Genomic DNA, 11,674 nt, shown 5'->3' on the forward strand with positions numbered 1-11,674 from the left:
TGGCTTTTTTTTTTTTCTATTCTGTTTTTTTTTTTTGAGACAGTGTATGTCTCTCTCTCTTGCCCAGGCTGGAGTACAGTGACACGATCATGGCTCACTGCAGCCTCGGCCTCTTGGGCTCAAGAGCGATCCTACCACCTCAGCCTCTGTAGTAGCTAGTACTGCAAGCCTGTGCCCACCATGCCTAGCTAATTTTTATTTATTTTTATTTTTTTTTATAGTGAGTCTCACTCTGTTGCCCAGGCTGGAGCACACTGGCACAATTTCCGGTCACTGCAACTTCCAGCTCCCAGGTTCAAGTCATTCTCCTGCCTCACCCTCCAGAATAGCTGGGACTACAGGCTTGTGCCACCACACCCAGCTAATTTTTGTATTTTTTTAGTAGAGATGGGGTTTCGCCATGTGGCCAGGTTGGTCGTGAACTCCTAGCCTCAAGTGATCCACCCACCTCAGCCTCCCTAAGTACAGGAGTACTGGAATTATAGATGTGAGCCACTGTGCCCAGTCTCCATTGTTTTTCTTTAAACTTTGTGTCTTCTATTTAAATTGAGTCTCTCTCATGCTCTCTCTCTCTCTCTCTCTCTCTCTCTATTTTTTTAGACAATCTCGTCTGTCGCCCAGACTGGAGTGCAGTGGCATGATCTTGGCTCACTACAATCTCTGCCTCCTGACTCAAGCAATTCTCCTGCCTCAGCTTCCTGAGTAGCTGGAATTACAGACATGCACCACCATGCCTGGCTAATTTTTATATTTTTGGTAGAGACAGGGTTTTGCCGTGTTGGCCAGGCTGGTCTTGAACTTCTGGCCTCAAGTAATCCACCCACCTTGGTCTCCTAAGTGACCAAGTGCTGGGATTATAGGTGTGAGCCACTGCACCCAGCCTAAATTGAGTCTCTTGTAAACAGAATAGGTATTTTTGTTTTTTGTCTAAAAGTAATTCTGATATTCTCATTGGGATACTAATCCATTAACATTTAATGTAATTATTGAAATATTTATGTTTAACTCTATTATATTGTTAACTTGTTTCTATTTCTGTTCTTTATTTCTCCTTTCTTGCTTTTCGGGGGGAGAGAATCAAGTATTTTTATTATTCCCTTTTTTCCCCTCTTGTTTTAACTTATTGGTTATCAGCTTTAAGAGATGGGGTCTCACTCTGTTGCCCAGCCTGGAGTGCAGTGACTATTCACAGGTCTTTCTTGGGGTTTCAACGAAGAGTTTGGGCTGTGTTTTACCTATTCACCTTGGTGGACTTTATTTTTCTGTCTTCTCAGTACCACGCTGCTGCAAAATTCTTTGCCCAGCTCTCCAGCCTCCCAGCTGCTGTTTTCCTTTTGGTTCTCCTGCAGTCTCTGCCTGTGCTTGCTCAGCTTAGGAGTTTGAAAACATCTCAAGGGGAGATTGCATGTAGCCTTTTTGGGTTTATTTCTCTGCAACTCTCTCCTCCTTGAGATTTTACTATCAAGTCGCAGCCACTTGAGCAGCTTTGAACTCCAATCTGTCTCTTCAGCCTAATGGAACTGCCACTTACTTTATTCCTTGACCTGTGAGTTAGGCCAGGGTGAGTATAGAGATCACTTTGATGTGCCTCCCTTCTCTTAGGGATCATCTGCCTTGGTTGCCCTCCAGTGCCTTCAAATGTGCTATGTACTTAGTCCATCTGTTACAGTTGTTTTCAATGGGAGGGTTAGCTCAATATAAGCTGCTCTATTATGGCTGGAATCAAAAATCTACTTTACGATAAATAAAAAATCTAAAAGAATTCAAAAGACTGGAATAAGGAAATTACAAAAACAAAAACTGAATCACAGATTACAAACTTCAGTCCTAGTCTAAAGCCATCCTTAAGTCTTCTGAATTCAGCACTCTGTTTAGAACAAATGCACTGTTTTCTCATCTTCAGTTTGGTTCTTTGGCAAGAGCTTTAACCTAGACTAAGAAAGTCAGAGTTTGGTTTCTGGACTTACATATAAAAAGTATGTGATTCTGGACAAACTTCTTTTTATCACTTAGTTTTATCACTAGTCAGGGAAGATTGCCCTTAAAGCCTGCTTGCCTTAAGTCCTTTAAGGAATAAGCTGGATATAAGTAAATAAATAAATACAATGTAAAGTCCTTGCCCTGTCTTCCTTGCAGAGTTGGTATGAGGTCAGCTTAGCTGTAGAGGCAAAGTTCACAAGGGTGCCTTCCCCATAGGCATGTGGGTGCTTTTACAAATTTTCCAGCTCTTGGACAATTTCTTCTCATGCTCTACTTTTCTTTTATCCCCTAATTAGAGCTGTGAATTAGAAAAAAACATGATTGCAATTTCCTCCCCCATCTGGATCAGATTGTCCTGTCTAACCTCTAAAATAAAAGAGAACACAGGTGTTTGAGTGGGATGCTGGGTCAGGAGAGCTGGTTGGCCAGGTGAGCCTGCACCAGAGAAAATTCCCTGTGGACAGGCCAGATAGGACCCCAAACTATCAGAAAAGTTTTGATCAATGTGGAATCTGAACAAAAAGAGCTATTTATGTAAGTTCAGGCAGACAGATGGATGTGTTCTCATGATTGGAATGACCTTTTGGACTGAATGTTGGGGACTGATGGGACATGCCTTCAGAGGCACAGCCTCACTTTGTCTCTGACTCTGCTTTTTCTAGGCTTTGTGTCTGACAATCGCCTTCTAGTTGTCATATCCTCCTTTAGGTGTTTTACCAACTTCAGCTTGGTTGGTATCCTGCTTGTCTCCTCATGGTCACCTCATGTCTCCGCCCTGGTGCTTTATGTGCTCAATTTACATTGTTTTTAGAGCACATTGTTGCTTTCTGTTCCCAAATTTGCAGGGAGGACCTTATGATAATCCCCATGTCCACAGTGCATAATGGACCAGGTGCTTTATGTATTATCTCCTGATCTTCACTTCAGTCTGGAAGATCATCAGCTTCATTTCCACAAAGATGTGGAAGCTGAGGATGATACAGGCTAAGGATCTGCCCAAGGTTGGACAGCTTGAATGTCACAGAGTCTGTGTTCAAACTGAGGGCTTACCCCAAACTCAAAGTTCTGCCTGCTGCTACTGAATAAGCACCAGATTGTGAATTATTTCGAATTTTCAAGTCACCTGTAGAGGAAAGGGGAACTAAAAGAAAAAGTGGTTTAGTCAAACAAAAAACTTCCCAATGTAGCATACCTTTATGTCTCTTTGCCTTAATTTGTGTTTCTTTTCCTAGAATCCCATCTGTTTATATCTACTGAACACCTACTATGTGCCAGGAACACATAGTAATACAAAAGACGTGAAGGCTATAATCTAGTAAGAGTGTAATTGGTACAACCTCTGAAGATGGTAAGTTAGCAATACTTTTCATCTTCCAAATGTGTATAATCATTGACCAGAAATTCTACTTCTGGAATTACTTACATATGTCCATAAAGCCTATAGTCTAACTGTGAATATTAGAGTATACATAATAAATGCAGAGTATATAATCACAAATTGAGATAAGTATCATAAAGGAAAAAAGAGGTGCATTGATCAGGGTTAGACCAGAGAAACAGAGCCAGTATATAAATATATATATATGGCCGGGCGCGGTGGCTCAAGCCTGTAATCCCAGCACTTTGGGAGGCCGAGATGGGCAGATCACAAGGTCAGGAGATCAAGACCATCCTGGCTAACACGGTGAAACCCCGTCTCTACTAAAAAATACAAAAATCTAGCCGGGCGAGGTGGCGGACGCCTGTAGTCCCAGCTACTCGGGAGGCTGAGGCAGGAGAATGGCATAAACCCAGGAGGCGGAGCTTGCAGTGAGCTGAGATCCGGCCACTGTGCTCCAGCCTGGGCGACAGAGCGAGACTCCGTCTCAAAAAAAATAAAAATAAAAATAAAATAAATATATATATATGTACATATATACATATATACACAGAGAGAAGGAGAGCAAGAGAAGTGACAGGAGTGGGCTTATGTGACTGTGGGGACTGACTAGGCAAGTCTGAAACTGTAGACAGGCCAGCAGGCTGGAAACTCTTGAGCAAGAGCTGATGCTGCAGTCTGCAGGTGGAATTTTTTCTTCTTCAAGGAAACTTGTTTTTCTCTTAAGAACTTTCAATTGATTGGATGAAGCCCACCCAGATTAGCAAAGATAATCTACTTCAAGTCATTTTAAGTAGATGTTATCACACCTACAAACCTTACTAGTAACTCCCAGTTAGTGTTTGACTGAATAACTGGGTACTGTAGCCTAGCCATGTTGACACATAAAATAAACCAGCACAAATAGGTCAAAACTGTGTTGCTTAAGATGCATTCAACTGCAAGAAAGAAAATCTAAATCCAACTACCTTAAACGTAGGAAATGTATTGGCCTACAGCATGGGAAGTCCAAACATAGGCTGGGGTGTCTGGCTCTGGCCATGTACTTGGCCCTCCTGCCTCTCGGGGAGGGGTTTATGCTCAGGCTGCCCGATAAGATGGTGGTGGCGGTTCCAGACCTCATCTTCTATATAAGAAAGAGAGAAATTATCTCTTCCTGCAACTCTCTGAAGAGTAGGAAATTTTTCGGATACCTCCAGCAAACCTCTTATTAAATCTCATTGGCCTGAACTGAGTCATGAGTCCACATTTGGGCTAATCTCTGTGACTAGGGAATAGCATGCACTAAATGACTTAGTACTGAGGTCCTGAGTCAGTCACCTGTGAGGGGAATAGTTGACTATAATTCCCTTAGTCTGGAGCCTCCCTATCTTTTCACCAAATAATAATGCTTATATAGCTGGCAGATTGGAATGACTCAAGGCAAGCACCCTGGGCCTCCAGGTGGCCCAGGATTCAGCTGGCTATCCCAAAGGATAAATGTCTTTGCGTATCAATGGGTGGCAGCATATATATTGGATTAGACCACCTGGGGACAGGATCCATTCCTAAATTACAAGGCTTCTACCTGATGTGGGAGGAGTGCAATGGCTATTGAGCAGACCATGGGTAGTGAGGGGAGAGAGAGGAAAGGTTTAAGAATCGAGAATGTTTCCCAGGTTCTGGTTTCAGTAACTGGGTAAATGCCAGTGGTGTCCTGGGTCTCAATTGCACTGGCTCACAGGAGCCAATTGTATGCATTTTGTCCCAATTCCATGTTCATTGGTGGGAATTGATACAATTGATACAAATTGGCAAATGATACAAATCTGTGCTTTTTATTGTGGTGGGGAGGCATCTTTTGTTCAGCCTTGATCAGCACATCATTAGTAGAGCCATGCCAAAGAGAGAGGTGCACTGGAGGAAGGACAGGCTTTGCCTTTAACTCCCTGTTGCAATCTTGCTCTCCTTTTTGTAGTTAAATTGAGGTAAAATTTACATAACATAAAATGCACCATCCTATTCATCCTTTTTGAAGCTCACTCAAGCTCATGTATTACTGCTTCTTTATTTATTCTTCATTATAATTGTATATTTCTTTTTAGACTGGGCGTGGTGGCTCACACTTCTAATCCCAGCACTTTGGGAGGCCGAGGCGGGCAGATCACTTGAGGTCAGGGGTTGAGACCAGCCTGGCCAACATGGTGAAACCCCATGTCTACAAAAATACAACAATTAGCCAGGCATGGTGGTGGATGCCTGTAATCCCAGCTACTACAAAGGCTGAGGCCAGGAGAATCACTTGAACCCAGGAGGTGGAGGTTGCAGTGAGCTGAGATCGCACCACTGCACTCTAGCCTGAGTGACAGAGCAAGACTCCATCTCAAAATAAATAAATAAATAAATAAATAAATAAATAATCATAATATTTTATTTATTTTTGAGAAAGTAATACATTTACATGTTTCAAAATGCAGAAGGTACATACAAAAAGATATACAGTAGAATGTCTGTCTCCCCATCAGTCCCCAGCTGTTCAATTTCCTTTTCTAGAGATAAGTGAATGGATTTTTAAAATATACCTCCACAAAGTTATACAATAATAATAAATATTTAGAATATTTCTAAATGCATTTGCACACGTGTTACCCACATATACATGCACACACACAAGCATTGCTGTCTCCTTGCTTTTCTTCATGTAACAAAACATCTTGAAGATCATTATATACCAGTACATGGTGAACTTCCTTAGTCTCTTCTATAGTTCTGCATAATAATCTATTTGCAAATCAACAGAGCAGTTGCAAATAAATTTCTATGTACTTGCTTTTTTCATATATGCAGGCATATCTATAGGATAAATTCCTATGAGTAGAGTTTCAGGTCAAGGTTATATACATTTGCAAAATAAAAGATACTGTTTAAATTGCCTTCTGGTGAGATGGTACCAGTTTACATTCACTAGCAACAGGTAAGATGCTTGTTTTCTCACAGCCATGCCCACAAAGTACATTATCAAACATTTTGCAATTTGTAGATCTGATAGGCAAAGAATGATATTTTTAGTGTAATTTAAATTTAAATTATATTTAAATATAGTAAAGTTGAATTATTTAAATTAACTTATAAAAACATTTTCTTACATGTTTATGAGGCACTTCTATTTTCCTTTTTGTAAACTATCTACTTGTATCCTTTTCCTTCTTTTTGTTTTCTATTGAGTTTTTGGTCTTTTTCTTACAGTATTAAGTTTGGAGCTCTTTTTATCTGAAGAAAATTACATGTTTGTGATGAGAGTTACCAACACATTTTTCTCATTTTGTCATTTGTCTTTTTTTGGCTTTGTTTCTGGAAGTTAAAAAGAAAAGTATATTGTTCAATCTATCAGACTTTTATGGCATTTTGGGTTTATGTAATACTTAGAAAGGTCCTCCTGACTCCAAAAAAAATTTTTTTTGAGACGGAGTCTCGCTCAGCCCCCCAGGCTGGAGTGCAATTGGCATGATCTTGGCTCACTGCAACTACCATCTCCCGGGTTCAAGCAATTCTTCTGTCTCAGCCTCTTGAGTAGCTGGGATTACAGGCACCTGCCATCATGCCCGGCTAATTTCTGTATTTTAGTAGAGAAGGGTTTTCACCTTGTTGGCCAGGCTGGTCTTGAACTCCTGACCTCATGATCCGCCCACCTCGGTCTCCCAAAGTGCTCGGATTACAGGGGTGAGCCACCACGCCCAACCTCCAAAACGTGTTTTTAAAAAACCATTTTTTCTCTATTACTTTTGTTCTTTTATTTTTACATTTAAAACTCTGCATCATCTGGGTTCTGTCCTGGTTTTTTTCCCATGAGACTATGGTTGCCTCAGTATTATGTGTTGTAATATTCATAGTTTCCTCCCCTGTTCTGAAATTCTATTTTTTAGATTTTAACTTATAGAAGAGAAGGCTGTTAAGTATTGGTATCTGGGCTTTACATAAATAAGAACTTGCCCTGTCTTTGCTGAGTGGCAGCAGAGGCATATAGCTACCTGCTTAAAACAATAGATGTCTGTGTGTGCTTTCATTTCTTATTAAGAATTCTGTGTGTGGGGAGAGTGGAACAGGGAACCCAAGTTGTTATGACACTTGAGAAACTGAGTTACACAATTCGTTGATTTTTTTTTTTTGGTGGGGAGATTATACAAATCAGAAAAGGAATCAAACATAGAAAAAGCTCTTTTTTGCGCCTCTGCTTTCAGCTGCATGGTTAGTTCCTCCTGTGATCAAGAAGTTCCTTGTTTATTTCTTGGTTGGGTAGCATAAGTTTTGCTATTAACTATCACCACACAGAACAAAAATGAGCACAGTGAAAATATATTAAATATTTCATATGAAAGAAAGTAAAATTCCTAGCCATAAAATAAAACATTTTGGTCATTGTTTTGGAGGATGAAGAATATCATCTTGATCACAGCTAATCTTGGCATCAGCATCTGTAGCTAGTGGAAATATCAACGGTCATTGTTTATGAGGGGAGAGAGGAAAGGAAGAAGGAGGAACTGCAGATAGTTGACAGAGTGACCAGAGGTTGTGGCTGTGTCACAAGCTGGTCTCCGGAAATGGTCTAGGACTGGGAGACGAGGGCTTCTTTGGTTGGGGGAAGTAAGTGGCCAGGGCAGTGTGTTCATTATGGACTTCACCTTCTCTACTCTGTGGGGTGCCGAGCAACTGAGCAGAGCTGGGAGGTCGGCCAGGCTGCCTGTTGGAGCTCATGGAGGCCTCCCCGCCTAGGGGAGAAGACGGCTTGGCCAGCTGAAGCTTGAAAATATCAGTAACTTTGTCTTCCAAACTACACCTAACAACCCAGAGAATCTGGAGTGACTTCCCCCTTCTTTTGTCCACACACTCTGCTTTCTTGGCTTTTAGTGGCTTCTTTATCCGTTGTGGGGTCCTTGGTGTTAATTTTCATTTGATTTCACCTGTGTGTATTGAAGTAGGGAAAAGGAGGCCAACAGGTAGAAGAGGCACATTAGGGTTGTCCCAACTCTACAGAATAACCTGGGTCCATGTGCCCTCCCAACCTGAGGAAATCTTATGGAGGGGGTGAGTAGAGAGCAACCTGTGGAGTCTTTGCCGCTGCCCCAGGGTGGACTGTTAACCAGGGCTCACTGGTCAGGTCTGATTTTAACTTGTTCTTTTGCGGTCTGAGAGGGAGGGGGATCTTGTCCTTGGTCCTGTTTTTTCAAACCTCCAACTCACCCTTATTACCCTCTGACACTCTCTAGGTAGCCCTGTGGCTCTCAGCACCTGATCAATGATCCCTTCACTCTTAACATCAGGAAACAGAGGTAAGGCCTTTTATCCCCGTCATAGCTGCTAAGCCCATTGAGTAAAAATGGCCAACTCACTGACACAACTCTATTCTCAAGTAAAATATTAAACCTGTTGAAAACCAAAATGAGTGATTGAAGCCTAAGATTCAAATCATCCAGGTTTTGAGCCAGTGTGAGGGCGTGCCTGGGAAAAAACATGAGTCACAGAAGCATCTGTGGCTGTTTTTTCCAAAGAGATTCTCAGGAAGTTTAGTATTTCTTCATTTTCTTTTAAAAGGGGTGGATGAGGGGCGGCAGTGAGACCAATGAGAATGTATTTGTGAGACTTAATTAGTGCTCCCAAAATCTACATTTCATATCAGATAAGGCCAGCGTTGAAGAAAAGGGGAATAGAGGAAGCAGAGGTCTTGGGGAGTGACGGAGGAACCATTAACCTCATCTTGTCTTTGTTCTGTGTGAAAGGACTGGTTTCTGTTTAGAACTTAGAGAAGGAAACCTAATGACTTTTGTCGAGGGAGGAGGTGTCAGATTGTGGCCAATTCAGCTTCCAAGGTTTCTTTGGGGCTCCTTTGGCCAAGAGTCCATTCAGTCAGTTAGGGGCTTAGAATTTTATTTCTCACTATGTTGTGGAAAGAAAGTATTAAATGATTAAGTACGTATGAGACAAGTACAATTGCATTCCTAATATGTCTGTGTCTTGAGAGGTAGGAGAAAAAGGAGAAAGAGAATGTAATTGTAGAGAAATCAAGGAGAAAAGAGTGAGACAAGATATAGGAAGGGGCCATGGATTCAGTGGAGGAAGGTGACAGTGTTGACTCCTATATAGCCACCCTCCATTTTGATGTGCCAAAATTTTAAAAACCCAACTATTTACAGTTTTCCATTGCTTTCATCTTTAACTATAAAGGGTCCATTCTGATTGAGGTAGCCAAACTGTCACCACAGTGGAAATCATTTTCTAGCCTGCAAAAGCAAGAACTTAAGTTAACTACATCAGGGTCCCATCAGAAGCCAGAGAACTGGAGAACCCATCTATTGGCTGAAGGCCATGGTTGTAGTGAGAACAAGGGAGACGAAGTATGCATGTCTATGCCACCAGGAATCTGTATTTGAGGTCATCTCAAGGATTCTGATGCTAGCGAAAATTATTGGCAGGTCTCACAAATATTTGTATTTCAATACAGACCTCTTAAATACCAGTCTCCTGCAATTCACGAAGGAATGAGTCACTAATGGTAAAACTTCAGGCACCACTACAAGTAGAGATTTGTTTCTCGGGGTGAGGAGGAGGAAAAAATTTTCTAGTTTTTCTCGAATATATATATATTTTTTTATCTTTTAAGTTTCAACTCTGCCATAAGCCAGAGATGCTCTTCCTTAAGAGATCCTTTCTGGAAATATTTATGTCAAAACACCTTCTCCCTATTTTTCACCTCCTTTCTGACCTTGTACATATGCTAAGTGCTTGTACATACTAAGTACTTGCTGCTGTGCTGGGAAAAGGGAGAGGTTGTAGGGAATGGGGCCTCCCTCTCTTCAGCTATTACCAGCTTCTCTGGCTCCCATTTCTGCAGGATGACAGGGAGGGTCCCACCCACTGTGACTAATGTCCCTGGCGAAGCACTTAATTGCTGCCCCCTGAAGCATCTAGTGGCCCACGTGCTACACCCCCACTCTGAGGATAATCCATAAACTCCTGCTGCTGCAGGGGGTGTTTTGCCGCAGGGGGAGTTCTGGTTTTGGGGAAGAGGGTGGAGAATGAGTCACTTTCCATTCATTTTCTAGAACCTTCCACAGCAGAGTGCCTTTAGAGAGCTGAGTAAAGTAGCCTCTCCTAGTTAATAAAGCCAATGATAGTTACATCCCTTAGAATGTCACTGGCTTGGGGGCAACAATTTGCATTTAATGAAAATAGTAATTTTCTACAGCCTCTGAAAAACACAATTTGGCTTTAGTGTAGTAGAAAGTGCTGACTTTCTTTCACACCAGCCCAATGAAGTTTTCAAAGTTCAGAAAACTTTTCCTCACTACCAGTGGATTAATAACTACAGGTGGAAATGTCTTTGTCAGTGGGGTTGAGGTAACCAGCATGTAGAAGATTATTGCCACCTAAAGCAAGAGGAACTGGCTTTCTGTGACCGGTTTTGCAACACCAGTGGGGAAGCTCTGCAGCTGGTTTGTTCTGGATTTTCATGCCTGCCTCCTTCTCGGTCCTCACCTTCTGTCAACCATCTCTCCGTTGGTTTCAATTCCAGAAATGCAATCTTCCCGACATGGCTCTTCCTGACAACCTGGGTACCCCACTGCCTCTAGCCACACCTTGCTTCTGAGACAAATAAGGAACTTTAATTTGGACTCCTGAGTGAAAATAACAGATAGTCATCAAAAACAGAAGGCTCAGGCTGGGTGTGGTGGCTCATGCCTGTAATCCCAGCACTTTGAGAGGTCACAGTGGGTGGATCACCAGAGATCAGGAGTTGGAGACAAGCCTGACTAACATGGTGAAACCCCATTTCTACTAAAAATACAAAATTAGCCGGGCATGGTGGCGCATGCCTGTAATCTCAGTTACTTGGGAGGCTGAGGCAGGAGAAGTGAGCCAAGATCATGTCATTGCGCTCCAGCCTTCCAGCCTGGGCAGCAAGAACGAAACTCTGTCTCAAAAAAAAAAAGAAAAAGAACAGAGGGCTCTTGCCTGGGCTTGCTCAGAAAATCCCCACTTCAGAGGAGGGTGCAGCTGTCGCTCCAGCTTCCTGGTTATGCATCCCTTGTCAAATTAGCAGGAAGTTTAATTCTATTAAATATTAACCCTTGTCCTGAAGGCCTCAGTTGCTTTAGTAGAGAGAATTGAGGGTAGAAGGTGAAAGAAAAGAGAAAGGGAAAGAGCATGTAGAAGGCAAACAGAGGGAGAGACATGAAGTCAGGGAGGATCAGAAGATAGAGGGAAGAGAATATGAGGAAGAGGATTGCAATTCAGCAGGTTAGTGGGGGAGTTTCTGATCTCACCACCTGTTCTTTGCCCATC

The 11,674-nt window shown here is 42.1% G+C and overlaps 1 long non-coding RNA gene across 1 annotated transcript; it reads left to right on the plus strand.

Moving 5' to 3' along the window:
* The first annotated feature begins 7,995 nt into the window (after nucleotides 1-7,995).
* Nucleotides 7,996-11,138, plus strand: LOC115894616. The gene is made up of 3 exons (XR_004054754.1): nucleotides 7,996-8,419; nucleotides 8,602-8,664; nucleotides 10,905-11,138. It is a non-coding gene; the product is annotated as an uncharacterized LOC115894616 (long non-coding RNA).
* Nucleotides 11,139-11,674: the final 536 nt, after the last annotated feature.

The sequence above is a fragment of the Rhinopithecus roxellana genome, chromosome 18 (assembly GCF_007565055.1).
Source record: "Rhinopithecus roxellana isolate Shanxi Qingling chromosome 18, ASM756505v1, whole genome shotgun sequence".
NCBI classification, from domain to species: Eukaryota; Metazoa; Chordata; class Mammalia; order Primates; family Cercopithecidae; genus Rhinopithecus; species Rhinopithecus roxellana.